Source organism: Sus scrofa, chromosome 2, assembly GCF_054392235.1.
Source record: "Sus scrofa isolate SSC_HxYL_T2T_F1_AM1 chromosome 2, Sscrofa_HxYL_maternal_Yorkshire_Landrace_v2.0, whole genome shotgun sequence".
Lineage (NCBI taxonomy): Eukaryota > Metazoa > Chordata > Mammalia > Artiodactyla > Suidae > Sus > Sus scrofa.
Genome location: NC_139384.1, coordinates 4,512,390 through 4,535,304, shown reverse-complemented (window position 1 = coordinate 4,535,304; position 22,915 = coordinate 4,512,390). Strand labels below are relative to the sequence as shown.

Below are 22,915 nucleotides of genomic sequence, written 5' to 3'. Positions count from 1 at the left end.
TGTCAAAGATTAACTGACTGTAAGCATCTGGGTTTAAAAAGAGTTTTTATTTTTTAATTAATTTGTTCGGCTGTGCCTGTGGCACATGAAAGTTCCCAGGCTAGGGACTGCACCTGTGTCACAGCAGTGACCCAAGTCACAGCAGTGGCAATGCTGGAACCCCAACCCAGTGACAATGCGGAGCCACCAGGGAACATCCTAAAAAGAGCTTTTAGTGAGATTAGCAATTATTTACCGAGCATCCTCTGTGTGCTAGGTGCTAGGTACTGGAAGTACAGCGGTGAATAAAACACTAACTAGGAAGTTCCCTTGTGGCCTCACAGGTTAACCCATCACAGGTTAAAGATCCAGTGTTGGTGGGGCTGTGGCGCAGGTTGCAGCCGTGGTGTGGATTCAATCCCTGGCCTGGGAACTTCCACATGCTGCGGCTGCAGCAAACAAAATAATCCTGTCTGATGGGTCTAGAAAGAGAAAGTTGAGTTTTCGGTCCTAATCAAGAGCACAGGGTCCACCTTATATTTCAGGTTCTTTAAAGCATCATGTTGTTATAGGTGCCTTTACGGTCCTGGGGTCCCTGCAGGCTGTCCCATGCTCCTGTGTCGGGCCCCAGGGGCCAGCTCCTCTGGCTCTGAGATACTCCTGCAGCACAGCCTTGCTGCTCTGGCTCCAAAACCGTTCTTTCTAAAGTGTAGCCAGCCCTGAATGCACCCTTCCATTGCTCTGAAACTTTTCCCGGCCCTGCGTGGCTGAGGATAAACCCCAAGTTCCTTCGATGATCTCATTCTTTCCCCCTAGACTTGCGATCACCTGGACCTGGTCCTCCAGCTGGTGAGCCTCCCCTGCCACCTGCTCCTGCACTCCGCCCTCCCCCCCCCCCCCGCCCCTGCCCAGTCACCTGTATTTGGGTCCCTCCCCCTCCCCCTCTGCACCAAGCACTTAGTCTCCATCTTGGTGGCTGTGTGGCCTTGGGCGAGGCACCAAGCCTCTCTGCGCAGCAGAATCAATGCACCCAACTTCTGCCCCTGGTGGCTGCCTCCCTAGAGGCCCAGTACCCTTTACAGGATGGACACAAGTCGGTAGATCACCAGCACTTTACAGATAAGACCTGGACAGCCAGGGAGCTCAGGTCGCCCAGCTGAGACCCAGCTGAGGTCACTCAGCCAGTGTGGGCCACAGCCGAGGTCTGAATGCTTTCAGGGTCTCGGTTACCTGACACATAAATGGGGTGATGCTCCTGTTCTGGGACTACCAGCAACGAAGTCCTTCCAGAACTTCTGCCTCTAGCCACAGGCTCTGCGGAAGGAGTGAGCTGGGGGAGGGGCCTGTCCACCCAATTCCAGCTGGGCTCCCATTTTCTCTGCCTTTGGCTTCGGCGCTCAGAGAACCTGAGTCGGTGGGGTGGAGGGAGCCTCCGGCCAGCGGGTGCCTGGGCAAGTGGGGTGCAGAGAACTGCGTCTGGAAGGCAGCCCAGTGGCCAAAACTGCTGGTGTGGCCATCCGCTACCCCCAGTGGCCAAGCTCTGTCACATGTCTCAGGCCTGGGAGGTCCTCTGGGGAAGCCCCACAGGGAGCCTGTCTCCCCTCCCTATTTTTAGTCTTTTTAGGGGCTCACCTACAGCATGTGGAAGTTTCCAGAAAAGGGGCTGCCAGTGTACGCCACAGCCACAGCCACACCAGATCCTTAACCCACTGAGTGAGGCCAGGAATAGAACCAGTGTCATGCATCCTAGTCGGATTCTTAGGCCCCTGAGCTACAACAGGAACTCCCTGCCTCCCCTCCTTGGGCCCGAGAGGCCATCTCTGCCCAAGCCAGTGTCACGGGAGAGACCTGCTGGCAGGCAGACCTCCCTGCCCCGAGCCCTCATTCTGACTCTCCCCTGAGCACCGGTGCTGGTGATTTCCCCCTAGGCAGGGTGGCACTGGTCTCAAGGCCCGGAGACCCGGTCACTTCGGACACTTCCTCTCCCGCCCCGTGTCTCTCTCAGAACAACCCAACCTGTTCCAAGGCCCCACCTTGGGGTCTCAGGTCTCCGGGACTTAGCGCAGAGCTCTGCTCTCGCTGTCCTGAGGGTCGGATTGCCTCCGGCTCAGGAAGACCCCACCACTCTGTGACTGGAGGAGTCTGACGTCAGAGCCGGGACCCTCTGCTCCCCACGCACCCCCGCAGGCTGGGCATAGACTAAGTGCACACTAGGGCTGCCCACGAGCACTAGTGCCCCTAGCACTCTCTCCCCCACCGCACGCAGTTGATTTACACGTGACCATACACGGCGTTTTGCCGGCTTTTAGGAAGGAGGCCGCATCTCCAAGCGTCGGCTCTCTCCGGGGTGGCTCTCTTTAGGAGCAGGGGGCGGGGGTGATGGCTGAGTGGGCTGTCTCGGGGAGGGCGGGGAGTGGCAGGGCGCCAGAGGAGAATTTTGGGAGAAGCTCGCGTGTCAATCCTTCCGCAAGGCAAAACGAGGACTCCTATCTTCCCGCAGTCTGGTCCCTCGCGGAGGCTGGAGAGTCGGCGTAAGCTGTATGGGACTCCCCACCTTCACTCTGATAGACTCCCAGTGCGGGGACCCAGGGAAAGGAGCGTGACTTTGACCAGGAAAGTCCCACACCCCCCCTTCTAAAAGTCTACAGTGGAGAATGCGGGCATCGATCCCGCTACCTCTCACATGCTAAGCGAGCGCTCTACCACTTGAGCTAATTCCCCAACCCTGGCTAATTTCCGCCGCCGAAACACATTGTGGCTCACGTCATCACCGGTTTCCTTCAGGCCCTCGGGCCCGCCTGCCCGCCCTCCGGTCTTGGTACCCCATTGGTTCCCTTGCAGTTCCCATCTCTATGGCCATGATTGGTTTGGCTCATTTTAGTTTTAAAAAGCATTGGCTATCGGATTGGTGGTCCGAAGCGTCGGTCAAGCGGAGGCCCTGCTGTTGCTACGGCGTAGGGGGACCCAGCCAGGTTTCTCTCGGTTTCTGATTTGTTTCTCCAGACTCCCGGGTCCTAGAGGTTCCGGAACCGTCAAGTCCATGGGAAAAGGATGAGCCCCTCTCGCTTGACTGACGAGGTCTGCCAGCCAATCGGCGTGCGTGCAACGGGGCCGCAGGGTGATCCAATAGGTTACAGGGGGCGGGAGAGGGAGGCCAATGAGCGCGGGACTGGGGGCGGGGCCAGGGCCATGATTGGCCGTGAGGCGGCCGGAGGGAGGGCGGGGGGAACTCAAGGCCTGCTTGATACGTCCGCCATTTTGGGCGCTTCGCTGATGGTGTCGGTGAGCGCGTTTCCCGCCTGAGCGCAACTAGCGGCGAGTCGCGGGCACCTCCAGGTAATGAGGGGGAGGGGGCGGCGGAGCGGGCCGTCGCGCGGGGTGCGCGGCGCGCGGGCGGCGGGGCGGCCCCTCCGCCCGGCCTCGGCGGCGCGGGGAGGGAGCGTCCCGGCCCCCTCCCCTCCCCCCCGGAATTCGCCGCTCCGCGGCCGGGGAGGCGCGGCGCCCCGGCTCCGGGGCCGTCCCCGCCCGCGCCTGTCAGCCGCCCGGCTCGCCCGCTGCGGGCCGCGGGGGCCGCGCCGGGCCGGGCGCCGAGGCGGGACGAGGGCCCGGCGGCGAACTTTGCGCCCGCGCGGACGTCCGCGGCCTGGCGCGGCGGCGACCGGGCGCGCCCCTAGCCCGGCGGGGCCCGCTCCGCCCCGGCCGGCGGCCCCGAGCGCCGCCCGCCGGCCCCGGAGAACTTCGCTGGGCGCGGGCCCCGGAGCGTGTCAAGTTAAGGCGGCCGCTCGCCGGAGCCTCGCGAAGGCCATTGTTGGACTCCGCTCTCCGGGAAACAAGTTCTGTGGGTTTCTGCTCCTTCGCCGCAGAGTCATCGGAATACGCAGAGCCGGGCCCGGAGTATTTAAATCTCCTTCCGAGCGATTTTTTTTTCCACTCCGGTGCTGCGACTCCAGCGTAGACCTGGTCGCGAAGGTCTCCCTGGCGAATATGAGCTTGCGGGGGGCGGGGGGGTGGTCCTTCTTTCGGCAGCAAGAACCTCCCTCTTAAAGAAGCCCTCTCGCCGTTAACTTGGAGGGGTTTCCTCCTCCGTCCCGCCTGCTCTCGGCACAACTTGGACCCTTGGTTGTGCGTAGACCGAGCGAGTCCTTGGAGGTCCCTGTGTGTCCTGACGTCTCAGCCTCAGAGCTTCGTGCAGTGCTCTCGATTCTTACTTTCTCCGTGGGTCGGGTCGAGCTTTGTTTATATTTTGCTTTTATGGGAGGGGCACTTTCGTGCTCGCCGCACTTGTTAACGAGGCTCTTGTCTTATTTTGTGAACGGGAGGCTTACTTGGGTTTTGTCCTCAAGGTCAAGTTGCAGGTAGGCAGCCAGTGGGAAAGAGAGTCCAGGTTTCCAGCCGCTGGAGTCTCCTAAGTGGTGCTGGTGCCTGCGCTCTCTTTGCTCTCGAGTTAGACTGCCTGGTTTCACATCTTGGCTTCATCACTTTCTTCACTGCTGCTTCTGTAACTGTGTCTGCCTCCTGAGTTTGCCAGGAGTAAATGAGTTAATACGTGTAAAGCAGCTACAAATGGTGCCTGGCACGAAGAATCAGCTTAGAAATTAATGGCTATTATTAGTTAGGTTTGATGTTTTAAATATTTATATACCATTAGGAAGGTAAATGAGTGTTTTCTGTCCTGGCTTTGGGCGAGTGTGTTTAGAAAGGTCTGTGTATTTGGAGTCACTTGGGCTGAGACAGTGACCTGGAAGTGTATTGTAATTTTTTTCAGGGGAGGAGTGGTTGAAGATTCGTTAAGTTGCAAACGTTTCCTGGAGTAATGAGCCCTGGTGCTTCAGAATGGTTAGTTTCAGAGATGGTTAAATAGGGAAAAGCTCCCCAGGAGCTCCAGTTGGATTCTCTTCCTGCTGTACTTTTGGATACTACTTCTGAAGTGTGATTGGCCCCCAAATCAATAGCTCCCGAGCTTCTCAGGGTACTCTTGGTTCTTACCGAGGCTCGGGAGGTTCCTGTGTGTTGAACTTCACTGTGTATGTGCTTCAGTGACGATAGTTTGGGCAATAACTGTTTTCCCGGAGGGGTGCTTTGGAAGCTGTTTTATATCTCAGTATATCTGATCAGGGAGTCTAGAATAGCTAACAAAATGCCATCCACTAAGTCACACATGTACTCCCAGGCTTTTAATTCCTGCCCTGTGCTCTTCTCTCTGGTGCTGGAACCACGCTCGCCTCCCCCCGTGTTCCTTGCCTGGGACCCGGCTGCTTTGCTGCACAGGCAGTGTCACTCGGGTGGACTCAGTCTTAAGTGGAGAGGGGCGTCTTGCGGGTGTAACTCACTGAAGATCAGGAGGGAGACTGCTTTAGATGAGAAACCGAGCTTTGCATAAAGTATAGCAAAACAAAAACTTTCTGGTTTCAATTAACGACTTGGGAATTTGAGAATCAGACCATAACAGGGCAGAAAATGAACAGTGATGAAATGAAGACTCAACAAAGGTGAGGTTTGCTTCTTAAAGATAAATTTTTGCATTGATTTGGTACAAAGATAATGCGCTTGTTACAGAGAAGACCTCTTCTTAAAACAGTGTTTGTCAGGATTAGTGTTTAGTTTGCTTCTGTGATAACCTTGGATCTTGTGGTTTTATATTTTAGATACTGAGAGGCAGCCTGAGTATATATTGTTCTACACTTTTACAACTTTTTATTACTCTAAGGAAGAATGATACTGACAGTGAAGTTCTAATCATCCGCTCAAGTAAAACTCAGCGTTGAGTTTATTTCATAAAAGCACCAGGGGCTGTGGTTGATCCTCCTCAGCAGTCAAGATCTGAGCCTGATGTGGGCTGAGTTAGTTACCTTTTCTTAGGTGAGATGGACAGAAAAAATAGATCTGGCCTTGGCTTCGAAGCAGCTGTCTTATTTCTTTCCTTTTTTTAAGAGAACCTCGAAAGGTTTTTTGTTTGTTTTGTCTTTTTAGGGCAGTACTGCTGCATATGGAAGTTCTGAGGCTGGGGGTTGAATCAGAGCTGCAGCTGCTGACCTACGCCACAGCGACAGCAACGCGGGATCCTTAATCCTCTGAGCCAGGCCAGGCATCGAACCTGTGTCCTCATGGATACTGGTCGGGTTCCTTACCACTGCACCACAATGGGAACTCCAAGAGGTTGGTTTTTGATTTACTCTAGATCAGTGGTTCTCAACCAGGGGGTGATTTTGCCCCGAAGAAACATTTGGCAATGTCTGGAGACATTTCTGTGTGTCAGCCTGTGGGGCTGGGCAATGTACTGTTGGCTTCTAGAGGCTAGAGACCAGGGGTGTTGCTAAACATCCCATGACACACAAGGCGGCTCCCCTCTGCCCCCAGCAAGACAGTCACCCAGCCCCAAGTATCAGTACTGCTGAGGCTGAGGAACCCCGCTCTAGACGGATGCCAGACTGCTCTGCACCAGAATCGTTTGGGGTACTTTCTAAGACTGTGGGTGATGGACCCACCTCAAGAAATTTGTGGTGAGAATGAGAAAATGTTTTTATTTGTTTTTTATTAGGGATGCACCTGTGGCATACGGATGCTCCCAGGCCAGGGGTCGAATTGGAGCTACAGCTGCCAGCCTACACCACAGCCACAGCCACTCCAGATCCGAGCCTTGTCTTTGATGTAAACCACAGCTCACAGCAATGCTGGATCCTTAACCCACTGATGGAGGCCAGGGATTGAACCCGAGTCCTCATGGATATTAGTTGGGTTCGTTACTGCTAAGCCGCAACCGGAACTCCAGAAAATATGTTTTTTCTTTAAGGCTGCACCTGCGGCATATGGGAGTTCCCAAGCAAGGGGTCGAATTGGAGCTGTAACTGCTGTCTTACACCACACCTGCGACCTACACCGGAGCCCACCCCAGCGCCACCTCCTTAATCGAGCAAGGCCAGGGATCACACTTGCATCCTCATGGGTACTAGTTGTGTTCTTTACCTGCTGAGCCACAATGAGAACTCTTGGAAAATATTTTTAAAAGCTCCCCGTGCAATACGGAAGTGCAGCTAGGTTTTGGAACCACAGGTTTTAGGCACCGCTTGTGGGTCAAGGAATGCTCCGTGTCCTGTGTGAGCTGCAGCTATGCCTAGATCTTACCTTGGAGATTACCGAGTAGTGGGGAACGCTACATTATTTTCACGACTGCACTTTAAAAGAGATTTTAAATGATTCTGCTTTATAAAATAATTGAGAATTTTTTTTCCTGGTTGCTTTGTGGGGCTACCCCACCATGTTGTGCTGAAACTTTGGGCTCTCAGGTGTTTGCGGTTCATGCCTGTACTGAGTAATTTTATCCTACTGTGATTTTTGAGTTTTGGTGTCTTTTGCCCCCCTCATCCTGTCAGTCAGCTGTCAGTTCTCTTTTAGATGCCAGCTTCATCATTGTCTTTTTTTCTTATGAAGGGCTATTTCCAGAGAGTTAGCCTTGAATCAGTTTACCAGTTCTGCCCTTCTGCCCTTTGAAGGCAAGAGAGGGGCAGATTCTGTGTTTAATCTTTTTTTTTTTTTTTTTTTTTTGTCTTTTTGCTATTTCTTGGGCCGCTCCCGCGGCATATGGAGATTCCCAGGCTAGGGGTCGAATTGGAGCTGTAGCCACCAGCCTATGCCAGAGCCACAGCAACGCGGGATCCGAGCCGCGTCTGCAACCTACACCACAGCTCACGGCAACGCCGGATCGTTAACCCGCTGAGCAAGGGCAGGGACCGAACCCGCAACCTCATGGTTCCTAGTCGGATTCGTTAACCACTGCGCCACGACGGGAACTCGTGTGTTTAATCTTTTAACACAGGGTCCCTTGCTTGCTAGCAAAGGGGGCTCATTTGTGTCCAGGACTCTGACTCAAGTGGGCAAATAAATGTTTTTCCTGGAGTTCCCTTTGTGGCGCAGTGGTTAACGAATCTGACTAGGAACCATGAGGTTGTGGGTTCGGTCCCTGCCCTTGCTCAGTGGGTTAATGATCCGGCGTTGCTGTGACCTGTGGTGTAGGTCGCAGATGCGGCTCGGATCTGGCGTTGCTGTGGCCCTGGTGTAGGCCGGCGGCTACAGCTCCGATTCGACCCCTAGCCTGGGAACCTCCATATGCCACGGGAGCAGCCCAAAGAAATAGCAAAAAGACACACACACAAAAAAAATGTTTTTCCTCCTGGGGAGATCAGGTGCAGTAGAAGAGAGATGGGCAGAGATTCTTTTCTTACAAATACTTAGAATTGAGATGATCTAGTTTATTGAGTGGAAGAATGTTAGTGTAAAAACTGTGCAACTTTTTAGCAAGTGGATGTTAACATCTGGACATAGAAAGGGGAGAAGATCGGGGAGGCACTTGCTAATCCTCTGTTCTGAAATTCGGCCTGTGGGCCTGCTGAGAATCACAGGTGACCGCTCCTCATCTACTTCTTCTTCTCACCTCGTTTATTTGGTCAGCAGATACACTGAGTCCTGTCGGGAACTGTGTTAGGGATTCACTCAGGAACAGACACTTAGGCCATGCAGTCTGTAGGGAGAGGCAGCATGGACAAGAGCTGTCCTCTGGCAGTGAGGCCAGATCGCACAGCTTGTTAGACTTGCACCAGGTGTAGGTAAGCAGGCGCTTGGTGAGAGGCCCTAGAGGCTTCAGAGGAAAGAGCTTACTTTGCTGGTTGGGTGGTTGAGATTGCCAGAAGTCTCTTGCCAAAAAAGAAAATAGTTACACTTTTGTTTCTCATATGTCCTAAGTAAATAGCTGCTTCCACTTGCCTCCTGGGTTTGGTGTGCCCGAAAAAGCAGTGCCACTTGTGCCATGCTGGTGGTGGTCTGCAATGACAGGTAGGATCGACCCACATTGCATTGTCTTTTGCTCCTGGATATGCGTTGTCACTTGATCAGGCTTGAATTCTGGCTGGTTCCATGCCGACCAGAGGCGTGCTGTAGGTTCAGGCTAAAACGTCTAGAGCACCCTTGAAATTGATGGTGCTTCCGGTGAGAATGGGATTTTTCCTGCTGCGGTCTGGATCTGGGTTGACTGGAGATGTGTTTTTGTGGCCTTTTGACTTTGGCTTAGATTTAGTTGCCACGGAAACCCCCTTTCTTCCTCTCTCCCCTCCCGCGTTACTTTTCTTTACTGGGAGAGCAGAGTTGCTGGCCGGATCCATGCCCAGTTGGTTTCCAGTTTTGAAGGACTATGGACTGACATCTGGATACCAGCTAGATTGGCTGGATGGTAAAGAAGCAAGTGCAAGGGAATCCTGGCCGTACTTGAAAGGCTTCTTACCTTAACGAGGACATGTATGTGTCGCCGAGCTGGCGAAGGTCGGATCTCCTCTGAGTGGGGGAGGTTTACCCCGTCTCAGTTCTGGCTGGCTAGTGTTGACCTGTTTGATTACGTATTTGTAAAGACTACTCGGTTGACTGTGATTTTATGGAAATAAAGTTTGATAGGTTCTGAACGTCTTTTTAACTGATAGAAGGAGGCTCTGATTTTGTGCGTCTCAGCAACTCTGGAGACGACCAGGGTATTATTAGTACCAGATTTTCTTACAGCAGGCGCGTATGTATTGACTTGGGATGAGCTGTGTGCCCCCGAGGCTGCCTGCCCTGAAATCTGGTGGCCCAGAGGAAAGAGGAATGAAAGATTGTTTTTTGAAACGTTTAGGGAGCAAAACTAAAAAGGCTGCAGAAAAATAAAAATAAAAAGACTGCAGAAATAAAAGTATGACTGAATGTTGAGTCATACTTGGAGAAAGCTGTGTGGATTGCTAGTCAGAGCCTTAAGTTCCTTATATACCTGGATGTAAATCTGAGCAGTAGCTCTGGCGTCAGAGATATACTGACAGGAAGAGAAAGGGGAGCTTGCCTGAGAACGCCCGGCGCTCTGAGACCGTAATCGGGGCAGGAAAGGCAGCTGTTGGACCAGCCACTAAGGCCCACTTGGGGTGGCCTAGTGTAGTTAGTAGACATTGGCTGCACCTTGGTGAAATCTGAGCCTTGGGTCCCCAGATGAGGTGGGAGGGACATTGACAAGTATTGACTTGATTGACTGGGGCTTCCTTTCATGAGAGGCATGGTTTGGGAGCTGGACCAGAACTTAGAGGTTATTAAATATTAGAGAAAAATTTAGGTCATGCTGGAGAATGGACCGCAGGCAGCAGAGAAATCTCAATTCCTGGGTGATTCTTAAGGGTTTTGGAGGCCCGTTTAGACCGTTTCAGGTGTCATTTTTTTCAACAATGATATCACAGCTGGAACTCACTGAGAGTTAAGAATAAATGGTTAACTTCTTTTCTCTTTTTGCTTTTTAGGGCCACACCCTCGGCGTGTGGAAGTTCCCAGGCTAGGGGTTGAATTGGAGCTGCAGCTTCTGGCCTGCACCACAGCCCAGCCATGAGGGATCTGAGCCACACCTTTGACCAACACCATAGCTCAAGGCAGCACTGGATCCTTAACCCACTGAGCGAGGCCAGGGATTGAACCCACATCCTCACGGATACTAGTCAGGTTTGTTTCTGCTGAGCCTCAGTGGGAACCCCTGAATGGTTACCTTCTGATTTTTTTTTTTTTTTTTTAGTGACAGTATGTGAGTTTCTGTCATTGTGGATCAGGGGATAGTGTCCCTGGTTTGGTGTTGTTGACATAGAGATACACAGGTTTTTGTTGCCTCTGGACAGTGGGCTGGTCTCATCTGCCTCTGTCGCCTGCCAGTGAGACCCTGTCCCTTCTGATTAAACAGTACTCTTTTGGTGAGCCCCCTTTCTGCTCTGGCCTCTTGTCCTCAGTTTATTCTCTGAGATGGATATATCAGCTATGCGTTTGGCCCCTATCATAGGCATGGTATTTTAAGCTAGAGGAGTTTTCACAGGTTGGTACCTGTTCTCTGTTCTCAGTTCATTGTGTCTTGTGGAGGTCAAGAGTGCACAGGCCCTAAAATAGCTGACTTTGAGTTCTGGGTCTCACAGTCTTCCAGCTGTGTAATCATAATATTAAATGACGTCTCTGTCCTTAGTCTCCTTATCTGTGAAATGAGTGTTACGCATAAACACACAGTGCCTGGCACACAGTGATATTTGTTTTAATATTGCTACTGCAGTCAGTCTTAATAACAATGGAAAAAGTTCAGAAAGGAGTCTGAGTTGCAGTGAAATGCCCTGAAGAAGTGAGATGGAATATCACGGGGCCATAGAGGACCTTTGAGATGAGCTAGCTGCTCTGGGGACATTTAGGGTGACAGTGAAGTGGGTGAAGGGAGGTTATGGAGGTAGGTCTTTTTTTCCCCAATTTGGATTATGTCATTTATATTTTACTTATGTAACTACGGTAGCATTTTCCCACTGCGGTGGGAGTAGAGATCACGAATTTGAAGTTTTGCACTTTGCTTTTTAAGGTGACGTTACGGAGTTCCCTGGTGGCCTAGCAGTTGGGGATCTGGCATTGTCACTGCTGTGGCTCAGGTTGCTGCTGTGACTTTGGTTCGACCCCTGGCCCAGGGAATTCTGCATGCTGGGGGCCTCCCCCCACCAGTTTATCTTTTAAAGATCTCTCTGGCACTTAAGAGAGTATAAAAACTCCATTCGCTTTGGAGTCTCTCATACCATATTTTTTAATGGACTGTGCTCTTGGAGACAGTCCCATATACCTTGAAAGATCCATGTATTTTACCAGATGATTGGCTCTTTTAAATTTTGCTGTTAATTTCTTTACAAATTTCACATTATAACCAGACAGCCCTTTTCTGTAAAGGGCCAGTTAGGAAATATGTTATGCTTTGCAGGCTCTATGGTCTCTAACGCCTCAGTTCTGCCAGAGTCGGAAAGTCACCATAGTCGACATGTAAGCACATGGAGATGGCTGTCTTCTCATGTATTCGTTTTGTTTTGTTTTTGTTCTTGGCCTTGCCCGAGCAGGTGGAAATTCTGGGCCAGGGGTTGAACCCATCCCACAGCAGTGACCTGAGCTATGGCAGTGACAATGCCAGACTCCTAACCTGCTAAGCCACCGGAGAATTCCTATTTTTTCAAAATATAGTTTTATTTGCAAAAACAGGTGGCCGGTTGAATTTGTCCTGCTCTGACCTATTTTTTTTTACTGTTTATGTTGATTTATTGTTATTTCTGGATGCATTGTTCAGTGGCTTGATCTGGGATCTCAGTTTCCAGACCAGGAATTGAGCCTAGACTGCAGTGGTAAAAGCACAGAGTCCTAACCACTAGACCACCAGGGAGCTCGCTTTTTGAAATTTTTTTTTTTTTTTTTTTTTTGTCTTTTGTTGTTGTTGTTGTTGTTGCTATCTCTTGGGCCGCTCCCGTGGCACATGGAGGTTCCCAGGCTAGGGGTCGAATCGGAGCTGTAGCCACCGGCCTACGCCAGAGCCACAGCAACATGGAATCCGAGCCGCGTCTGCAACCTACACCACAGCTCACGGCAACGCCGGATCGTTAACCCACTGAGCAAGGGCAGGGACCCAACCCGCGACCTCATGGTTCCTAGTCGGATTCGTTAACCACTGCGCCACGACGGGAACTCCGCTTTTTGAAATTTTTAATGAGATCGTATATCCAAAGTATATATCATCATGTACAGACAGTAAATGTTAACCTGCAATTGTGTGCCCACTCGCCAGCTGAAGAAATAGAACGTTGTCACTCCCTTTGGCTTCCTGTATGTTCTCCCCTGACCGCTCCTCCCTCTTCTGACCTCCCCACCGCAAGCACTATGCTGCATGTATCATTTTCTTGTCTTAATTTATGGTGTTGCCACCTGTGACTATATCCTTATATAATGTAACTTAATTTTTGCATGTCTTTCTGAAAATGGAATCATTTTGTTCAGTAACTCAACCCCTCCTTACTGTTTGTTTGTTTTAGGGCCGCACCTGCGGCATGTAGAGGTTCCCAGGCAAGGGGTCCAACTGGAGCTATAGCCTCTGGCCTACGCCACAGCAACGCCAGATGCAAGCCGTGTCTGCGACCTACACCACAGCTCACGGCAATGCCACATCCTAACTTAACCCACTGAGCAAGGCCAGGGATTGAACCTGAGTCCTTATGGATGCTAGTCAGATTCGTTTCTGCTGAGCCATGATGAGAACTCCCTCTCTTAGTGTTTTTGAGATTCATTTGTTCAGATATTTGAGTACTTATTTGTATCTTAGGCGCTAAGACGTGGTCTGGTGCTCATTGTATTAGCAGTGAGCAAAGGAGACCTTGTCCCTGACCTCTGGAACTTAAGTTTTAGTGGGAAACAGTTAACAGATAGGTTAAAGGCACAGCGGTCACGTGGTGATATGTCTGGGAGCAAAGTCAAGCTGGGAAGTGGGTGGGTCAGGTTGTTTGCAGATCAAAAGCAGGTCGGGATGGGCCTTCTGAGACTCGAACATGGGAGGTGACAGGAGCCATGTGGCTAAGGTGAGGGAAGGGGGAGGGGAGTGTCACAGGCAGAGGCCAGTGTGCTTGGGTGCTGCCGTGTTGGAGGGACGGTAGAGAGGCCAGCCTAGCTGGAGGGAGAGCCTGAGGGAGGGTGGCAGGAGTGAAGGTCAGAGAGGAAGGGGGGATGAGAGTCAGTCACACAGACTGTTGTTAGAATTTTGCCTTTTCCTCTGACTGGGATGGGGGGGTCATTGCAGTGTTTGGAGGAGAGGTATGATGTAAGATCCGATTTATGTTTTTAAAAAGGTCCCCCTGAAACTGTTACGAATGGGGCTCCCATGCTGCCCAGGATCCAGCAGGACAGTAATGGCAGCTTGGACTGAGTGGGCACCGGGCAGATGGTGGATGCATCTTGGAGGTAGAGCTGAGAGTTCCCGTTGTGGTGCAATGGTTAACAAATCTGACTAGGAACCGTGAGGTTGTGGGTTCGATCCCTGGCCTTGCTCAGTGGGTTAAGGATCTGGCGTTGCTGTGAGCTGTAGTGTAGGTTACAGATGCGGCTCAGATCCCGTGTGGCTGTGGCTGTGGCTGTGGTGTAGGCTGACGTCTACAGCGCCGATTAGACCCCTAGCCTGGGAACCTCCATATGCCGGGGGAAGCAGCCCTAAAAAAGGCAAAAAAAAAAAAAAAAAAAAAAAAAAAAAAAAAAAAAAAAAAAAAAAGAAGGTAGAGCCAATGGGATTTGCTGACAGATCGAATATGGGTGTGAGAGTGGAGTGAAGGGTGATACCCACCAGGGATTTTTGCTTGTGATGGAAGATTGTGGGAGGGCCGCGTCAGCAAGGAAAATGCAGTCGGGCAGCCTCTGAAGTAGAGAACCCGGCGAGCCTTGCATCTTTGAAGGCAAGGAAATGTTGTCTTCAGGGCCCAGACTTGTCCTGTGGCTTTGGCAGCACACAGGTCATTGACGATCTTGACAAGAGCAGCCCCCACACGGCGGTGCAGGAAAAGCCTGGAAGGGAGGGTTCACAAGGGATTGAGAAAAAAGGACAGCAAATAGAGAACGCCCTTTCCTGGGCACTTGCCACGATGCTAAAGGGAGGTTTGGGACCCTGAGGAGGTTTTGTTGAGATGGCAGAAATTACAGCATTATTGTAACACTGGCGGGAAATGAACTGTACGGAGTGAACAATTTGATAATGTGGGAGAGGGGACGCTTGATGGAGCCATTAAACGAATTTTCATCAAAGCATAGTTGACTTACAATGTTGGGTTGATACCAGGTGTACAACAAAGTGAATCAGCCATAGGCATATATATCCATTCTTTTTCGGATTCTGTCCTCATAGAGGCTATCACAGAGTGTTGGGTAGATTTCCCCGATTACCATTCCATTTAGTATATAAGAGTGTGTCTGTGCCAGTCCCAGCCTCCCAGTCCATCCCCTTCCCTTTGGTAACCGTAAGTTTGGTTTTGAAATCTTATAATCTGTTTGTACCTTTTTTTTTTAGATTCCACTTATTAGTGATCTCATAATATTTGTCTTTATCTTTCTGACTTCACTTATTATAATAATCTCTAGGTCCATCCATGTTGCTGCAAATGGCATTATTTTGTTCTTTTTTAAGGCTGAGTAATATTCCGTTGTGTATCTGTACCACGTCTTCCTCATCCACTCCTCTGTCAGTGGACATTAGGTTGCTTCCATGTCTTAGCTTTTCTGCATGGTGCTGCAGTGAACATTGAGGTGCCTGTATCCTTTCGAATTACGGTTTTCTGGGGACATATGCCCAGGAGTGGGATTGCTGGATCGTATGGTGGTTCTGTATTTAGTTTTTTAAGTAACCTCCACACTGCTTCTCATGGGGGGTGCACCACCCTACATCTCCACCAGTGGAGCCGGAGGGTCTCTTCACAGCCTCTGTTGGAGCCACGTACTTGGGAAGTGACAGGGAATGGGCCCAGTGGAGAGTGCCTGGGCTCTTCCTTGGTGAGAGGAGAAAGAGCACAGTAGGGGAGTTGTGCTGCTGGGAGCGGGGACGTTTTCTTCTTTTTTTTTTTCTCAGTGAAATGGGGAGAAGTTCTCAGTGGGAATGAGGGTGGGTGGGGGTGGGTGAGGTGTGGGAAGAGAGGAGAAGGTATGGAGTAGTCTATGGGAAAGTAAGAGTGTGAATGGATTAGCAGCGTGGACGGGCCTCCTGAGAGGAGTCGTCCTGAGTTGAAGGTGAAGAGCAGTTGTGTTCTTTCTCCTGGAAGCAGAGCACGCAGTGTTGCAGGTGTGGGTTTCCCAGACCAGAGAGCAGAAGCTGCAGAGCGGAAGGCCCAGGGAGCGACTGTAATGCTGCGGTGTGGACTCGAAGCTGGAGAGAAAGGGAAGTGAGGTCATGCAGATGAGTTTTGTCTACATTGATGGGTGTAGCTGTAGGTTTTTTTTTTTTTTTTTTCTTTTTCTTTCCATTTCTGTGTTCTATTTCAGACTGAATATACCTCATTTTATTCTCCGTCCTTTCATTTAGAGGCTTTGAACAAGTGCGAGAACATTCTCAAGGGTTCAGAGCCTGGGGGGAATTAGAGCTGCAGGGTAGCGGGCCCTGTATGGCTTTAATGGTGGTGGTGGTGTGAAACTTTGTGTTCCAGAAGAGTCGGACAGGTTTGCCTCCTCCCAGCACTGTTGTTCTACATCCTTGCCAGCTCTTGGCATTGTCACCGTTTTTGCTTTTAGGGCTGCACTCAGGGCATGTGGAGGTTCCTAGGCTAGGGGTCACATTGGAGCTGCAGCTGCTGGCCACAGCCACAGCCACACCAGATCTGAGCCGTTTGCGACCTACACCACAGCTCGTGGCGGTTCCATGTCCTCACGGGTACTGGTTGGGTTTGTTACCACTGAGCCACAACAGGAACTACTTGTCAGACTTCTTTTTTTTAAATTTGCCAGTTTGGTGGGTGTGAGCTTACATCTCATTTATAAAATAATAGCTTTATTGAGATATAATTCATATGTTAAAAACCACCTCCGTTTTTTCCCTTTTTTGTGGCCACATCCGCAGCATATGGAAGTTATCAGGCCAGGGATTGAATCTGAGCCACACCTGCCACCTACGCCACAGCCGTGGCAATGCTGGATCCTTAACCCACTGCTCCAGACTGGGGGTCGAACCTGCGACGACTCAGAAACAATGGCTGGGTCCTGGACCTGCTGCGCCAAAGTGGGATCTCCTAAAATTCACCCACTGACAGTGTACAGTTGAATGGGTTTCAGTGTATTCGCAAAATTGTGTCATGATCACAGTCTAAATTTAGACCATTTCATCATTCTAGAAAGAAACCATGTATTCATTAGTAGTGGCTCTCCATTTCCACCTAACCCTTGGGCGACCGCGGATGGACTTGCTATGGGTATGCCTATTTTGGACATTGCATATACATGGAATCATACACTGTGTGGTCTTTTGTGACCAGCTTCTTTGATCTAGCACGTTTTCAAGGTTTGTCCATGGTGAAGCATGTGTTAGTGTCGGTACTTTGCTGCATTTGGTTGCCGAATAATGTTCCATCATATGGACACACCATGTGTTCTTTATCCGTTTTATCAGTTGATAGACATTTGGGATTCTCAGTTCATTGTGCCACAGCAGGAGCTCTTAGAAATTCTTATGTAATTATTTCTGTGACAAATATCTTTCCGCATTTTGTGACCTGTCTTTTTACTGTGTTTATGGGATTTTTTTTAAAGAAGTGTTTCCTTTTGGGCCAGGGACTGAATCTGAGCCGCAGCTGTACCTACACCACAGCTGCAGCAACGCTGGATCCTTAACCCACTGGGCTGGGCCCGGGGTTGAACCAGCACCTCCGCAGAGACCAGCTGGATCATTAAACCCACTGCGCCACAGTGGGAACTCCCAGGAAGCTGTCTTTTAAAAAGTTTTACATTTTTTTCCCTACAAGTCTTGCGTATTTCTCTGATTTATTATTTGGTTTCTGTTTAAATGACTTTTTTTTTTCCCCTCGTCTTTTTGGGGCCGCACCCATGGCATGTGGAGGTTCCCAAGCTAGGGGTCGAATTGTAGCTGCAGCTGCCAGCCTACACCACAGCCATAGCAAGGACAGATCCTTAACTCACTGAGTGAGGCCAGGGATCGAACCTGAAACCTCCTGTTTCCTAGTCTGATTCGTTTCCACTGAGCCATGACAGGAACTCCTAAATGACTTTTTTAAAGTTGCATTTTCTTTTGCTGGTAGATGGAAATGCAGGTGACTTCATGTGCAGCTCCCATTGGGTGACTTCTCTCAAGTTAATGATGTGCTTGTGGACTCTTGGGGCTGTTCTGTAGATAATCTTCTCATCGTCGGACAAGGACAGTTCATTTCTCTGCGTTCCTTTTACTCTTTCCATGTTACTGCCCTGCTCCAGGCAGCCGTCCCTGGAGGGAGTGTAGATGGTGATGGCAGGCATCCTGCCGTGGTCCTGGTTTTAAAGCAGACGCTTGCTTTTGTCTTGCACCATTAAATGTGTGCATGGTTTTTTTTTTTTTTCTTTGGCAGGTTGAGGAAGACTCCTTCAATCTTAGTTTGTGGAGAATTAAAAAAAAAAATCACATGTAGGTATTGTGTCGAACTTGAATGCACTTTCTGCATCTGTTGAGATGATAATACAGTTTTTCTCCTTTAATCTGGTAATGTGAAAAAATTGTTCTAAAAGCAATGTGAAGTAAACGTCCCATTTCTGGTTTAAATCCGGCTTGAAGATGTCATGACTTAATCTTTTAAAATAAAACCACAACTTTTTTTTTTTTTGGTTGCTTTATTTTTGGTATGTATTTTTGGCATTTTTTTTTTTTTTTTACGTGCTAATATCTTAGGATTTTTATATATATATATTCATTGGTAAGACTGGTTTCTGATTTTCCTTTTTTGCATCATCCTTGATGAGTTTTATCATCAAAGTTATTCTAGTCTAATAAAGTGAGCTGTTGTATTTCCTTCTTTTTCTTAGAGAGTTTATATGTAAAATTGGAATTATTTGTTCCTTCAGTGTTTGCTAAAACTTGCCTGTAAACCCATCAGGGCTTGGTGTTTTCTGTCTTCGATTTTATTTTACTTTATTTAATTAATTTATTTATTTTTTGGCCATGCCCGTGGCGTATAGAAGTTCCCAGGGCAGAGATGGAACTTGCTCCACAACTGTGACCCTAGATGCTGCAGTGACAACATTGAATCCTTAACCTACTGTGCCAGAGGAGAACTCCTGTCTTAGGTTTTAAAATTGCTGATTTGTCCTACTGTATAGCACAGGGAACTATATCCAGTCTCTTGGGATAGAACATGATGGAAGGTAGTCTGAGAAAAAGAATGTGTGTGTGCATGTGTGTATATATATATATCACATATATGTGTGTGACTAAGTCACTTTGCCGTACAGCAGAAATTGGCACAGCATTGTAAATCAACTATAATAAAAATGATGATAAAGTGCTGATGTGGTTGCTTTCATATTTGTAGGGTCATTAAGAATATTTTTTCAAGTCACATTTGGTAATTTACTTCTAGGGCCATACCTGCGGCGTATGGCAGTTCCCAGGCTAGGGGTGAAATTGGAGCTGTAGCTGCTGGCCACACCACCCCAGATCTAAGCTGCATCCATGACCTACACCATAGCTCATGGAAATGCTGGATCCTTAACCCACTGCGAGAGGCCAGGGATCGAACCTGCATCCTAATCCATAATCCAATGAACCACAGTGGGAACTCCCTATAATTTACATTCTCTAAAATTTGTCTGCATTTTCAGATACATTGGCAGAAAATTCAGGTTTCTTATCTCTTGAATCTGCCTGATTTGTAATTAATTTTTTTTGGGGGGGGTCTTTTTGCTATTTCTTTGGCCGCTCTCGCAGCATATGGAGGTTCCCAGGCTAGGGGTCAAATCGGAGCTGTAGCCTCCGGCCTACGCCAGAGCCACAGCAACACGGGATCTGAGCTGCGTCTGCAATCTACACCATAGCTCCCAGCAACGCCAGATCCTTAACCCACTGAGCAAGGGCAGGGACCGAACCCCCAACCTCATGGTTCCTAGTTGGATTCGTTAACCACTGCGCCACGACAGGAACTCCTGGTTTGTAATTAATTTTTAGTCATTTTTAGTAATTAACTTCTTGAACAGGATGCTTAGGTCATTAATCATAAGCTTTTTTTTTTTTTTTTTTTTTTTTGCTTTTTAGGGCTGCACCTGCAGCATATGGAGGTTCTCAGGCTAGGGGTCAAATTGGAGCTACAGCTCCGAGGGACCCGAGCTGTGTCTGCGATCCACACCACAGCTCACGGCAACGCCAGATCCTTAACCTACTGACTGAGGCCAGGGATTGAACCCGCAACCTCATGGTTCCTAGTCAGATTCGTTTCCACTGAGACATGACGGGAACTCCAGTTTTTTTCCCCCCTCTTTTTAGCAGCACAATTTTAAGCTTTTTAATATACATAAGATATGCATGTATATGTAAATAAAGTACTAATTAACTCTTTAAACAGCACTGTAGCTACATCTCAGGAGCTTGGCTATGCAGAATTTTTATCTTTCAGTTCTGAATATATTCATATTTTCATTTTGATTTTTTTCCTTTGATTTAGAAGTTTAGAAAGTATGTTGAAAAATCTTGGTGTATCTGTCTCCTAATCTTTGTTAGTGATTGTTAACATATGTCCTGCTAATAAAATGTGGTCCACTGTGTTTTTGAACCTTTGAAATTTGTTGAGGCTGTTTTAATGGTGGCTCCTTTGTGGCAGATTTTTTCCATGTGTGTTTTTAATTTTACAATAAGTTTTTCCCATTTCTTTTAGATGAAACACCTTAATTGAATTCACATTTAAACTAGAGTCTTAACTAGTATAATCTGCCTGTTTTATCAGTTACAGAAAGGGTTATTGTTAAAATCCCATTATGATAGAAGATTTATCAAATTAATGTAGTTCTCTCAGTTTTACTTTTTGCCTACAAGTTTAGAATTGTTAAGTTCCCAGCGACTAGCACAATTTGTCATTCCTTTTCCGGGGGTCAGGGCCCACACTGGTGGCCACTGAAAGTTCCCAGGCCAGGGATCAAACCCAAGTCACTGTAGTGACAATGCCAGATCCTTAACCCACTAGGCTGCCTGAGAACTCCCTCAAATACTGTCATCCTTTTTTTTTTCTTTTCTCTTTTTCTTTTTCCCCTTTCTTTTCGGCCTCCCGGGGGCAAGTGGAGTTCCCGGGCCAGGGGTCAGATCTGAGCCACAGTTGTGGTCTATGCTGCAGCAGCACTGGATCCTTTAACCCACTGTGCTTGGCTGGGGATTGAACCTGCATCCTGGTGCTGCAGAGATGCCACCAATCCTCTTATGCCACAGTGGGAGTTCCAGTACTGTCTGTCTTGAGGGGCAGTTTTGCCTAATATCCAGTTGGGGGGGGGTGATTATATTCCCTGAGCACTTTGCTGTCTTTCCATTGTTGCTGTTGAGATTAATTAGAAGTTAGCTGTCAGTTGTTCCTTATCCAGGAATTTGAGGTGTTCTCATGTCGGCCAGTCCAGCAGACATGTTTAGTCTTTTTTTTTTTTTTTTGGATTGCTGGTCTTGTCTTTTATATTGGATTGCTCTTTTGGTGTCTTGCAACTTCTGAATAATCAAGTACCAGATATTGTTTGTATATGTGTCAATCTGTGTTTTAAAAACTTTACAAATTACAGATGATAGAGGATGTTCATTTTGTTGAGAGCTGGCAAATGTGATTTTTCCCTGTCCTTTAATGAGGAGTGTTCCTGTGTCAGTAAGGAATTTCTTAGAGATTTTTTTTTAACTGCTTCACGTGGTAGCTCTTTTTATATCCAGAAATGGGAAAGATTTCAAGGATAATTATCTTTTTAAAATGGGATCATTTGATTGCTAGAAAACATTTAGTGAACCTTAAATGTGACTCTAGGCAAGTAACACCAAAAACAATCTGGAAAAGGGATGTGGGTCAAATTAGAATATCAGTCCAGTCTGCCTACGGAAAAACCTAAGAGTGGAGTTCAGCCTCTCCTTAGGGAGAGGGGGGATGGTTTTTATACTTACATCTTTATTCTAAAAGCCTTTCTTTACTCTGACTAATGAGTGAAAAGAGGCAATCGGAAACAGAGAGGCATGGAGGGACGTCACGGCATCGGCTGGGCTAGGCTGGAACTCGTGTTGTGACACCTTGGTTAGCGGACCTTGTAAATGGGGCAGGGTTAGGGCTTTGCTGCCAGCGGTGCTGAGCCCAGGAGCAAAGCGTTAAAGAACTACGTCTCGTCCTGTCCCAGTAGTCTTCAGTGAGGCCAAGGAGTTTGAAATGCATAAGCATCATAACTATTGTTTTCATCAAACTTCAAGAAATAAAGGTTGGCACTCTCTCAGGCAGTGAAGAAAGAATGAGAAAGGACTGTGGGGGGCACGGAGTAGAGAGAGAGCTGGCTTAGCAGAGTTGTTGTGAGTATTAAACATTCCCGGGCATGTTTGTGTTTCTCCTCAGAAAGTAGATTCCATTCATCAGGCCTCAAGTTTTCTGGTTTTTGGCGTCAGTTAGCATTGAATTGCCTCTAGATTGGTGTAAACCCTCGGCAGCTGCCTGTACTCACCTACCTGCCTTACCTGGTAGATGTAATTGTGTCTCTTCCTATTTTGTTTGCCCAGTGCCTGCTGTTACAGTTGTCACTTGTGCTTGATTCATTACTTGCATTATTTTAATTCTTTTTACCTAGAGATAAGGGTAGGATGTTCATCTTTTATTTTTTTGCCTTTTTTTTTTTTTTAAGGGCCGTACCTGTGGCATATGGAGGGTCCCAGGCTAGGGGTTAAATCAGAGCTACAGCTGCCGGCCTATAGCACAGCCACAGCAACTCAGAATCTGAGCCATGTCTGCGACCTACACCACAGCTCATGGCAGTGCTGGATCCTTAACCTACTGAGCAAGGCCAGGGATCAAACCTGTGTCCTCATTGATACTAGTCAGATTTGTTTCCGCTGAGCCACGATGGGAACTCCAGTCCCCCCCCCCCCCTTTTTAGTGGCACACCTGCAGCATATGGAGGTTCCCACTCTAGGGGTTGAATTGGAGCTGTAGCTGCCATGCTATGCTACAGCCACGGCAACGCAGGATCCGAGTTGCAGCTTCGACCTATGCTGCAGCTTGTGGCAATGCCATACCCACAGAGCGAGGCCAGGGATGGAACTTTCGTCCTCAGGGATACTGTTAGGGTTCTTAACCCACTGAGCCACAATGGGAACTCCCTTACTGGCTTTAGTTTTGAAATCTTTTTTTCTCCTTTCTTCTTATTTGGCTGCCCTGGGGCATATGGAGTTCCAGGGCCAGGGATCAAATCTGAGCTGAAGTTGCAGCCTGTGCCTCAGCTGCAGCAATGCTGGATCCTTTAAATTCACACTGCTGGGCTAGGGATCGAACCTGTATCCTGGAGCTGTAGAAACACTGCATTGTCTTTTGCTAAGCCAAAGGTTTTACTTTTAATGACATCTGACTTATCAATTATTTCTCTCATGAATCATGCTTTTGGTGCTGTATCTAAAAAGTCC

General features: G+C 48.6%; 1 protein-coding gene and 1 long non-coding RNA gene across 51 annotated transcripts in view; one reads left to right on the top strand and one right to left on the bottom strand.

Annotated features, from left to right (window-relative positions):
- The first annotated feature begins 3,231 nt into the window (after nt 1–3,231).
- The window catches only part of PPP6R3 (protein phosphatase 6 regulatory subunit 3), a 128,564-nt gene continuing 108,880 nt past the window's right edge, over nt 3,232–22,915 (top strand). For all 50 annotated transcript variants that reach the window (XM_085010544.1, XM_021082716.2, XM_085010535.1 and 47 more), the window contains exon 1: nt 3,232–3,315. The gene's annotated coding sequence lies outside the window, so the exon portion shown is untranslated. The remainder of the gene's footprint in view (nt 3,316–22,915) is intronic.
- On the bottom strand, nt 8,068–14,059 carry LOC146405032 (uncharacterized). The gene is made up of 2 exons (XR_014836762.1): nt 13,978–14,059; nt 8,068–12,178 (listed from the first exon to the last, which is right to left on the bottom strand). It is a non-coding gene; the product is annotated as an uncharacterized LOC146405032 (long non-coding RNA).